Source organism: Schistocerca piceifrons, chromosome 2 (assembly GCF_021461385.2).
Source record: "Schistocerca piceifrons isolate TAMUIC-IGC-003096 chromosome 2, iqSchPice1.1, whole genome shotgun sequence".
Lineage (NCBI taxonomy): Eukaryota > Metazoa > Arthropoda > Insecta > Orthoptera > Acrididae > Schistocerca > Schistocerca piceifrons.
Genome location: NC_060139.1, coordinates 39369730 through 39370327, shown reverse-complemented (window position 1 = coordinate 39370327; position 598 = coordinate 39369730).

The following is a 598-nucleotide window of genomic DNA, read 5'->3' as shown; positions in this document are numbered from 1 at the left end:
CGAAGTTCTATCTTGGTGCACATTGCTTTAATTTTTTTTTTCCTTTAAAAGCTTTGTAGACACATCACCAAGTTGATTTTCAGATCTCACAGATTTTGATCCAGTTCACACACAAAATAATACTATGCTTCAATGTGCTTAAAACATTTGTGTAACTCTGCATTTTTCACTAATTTAATGGCACTTGCATTGTCAATGAACAATACGGACGTGTTACTTTTTTCACTGATATCCAACAGCAGTCTGTTGAGCCATACTAACTCTGTGGCTCCTCCACTTGCAGAAATGATCTCCGCTTCAGTGGTGGATAGTGCAACTGATTTCTGCAGTTGAGATGTCCATGATACTGTGTCGCCAATGATTGAAACAAAACCATTTGTTGATCATCTTGTTTTATTATTGCCAGCAAAGTCAGCATCAGCGTAGGCATAAAGTTTACTGCCAGATGAAGTATAGAAGAGATCTAAGTCTGAAGTACCATGAAGATATCTGAAAATACATTTTACAGCATTCCAATCAGAAGAAGTGGGTTTAGCCATAGATCGAGTAACTTTTGAAACAGCATAAGAGACATCTGAATGAGTACAGCATACCAGGT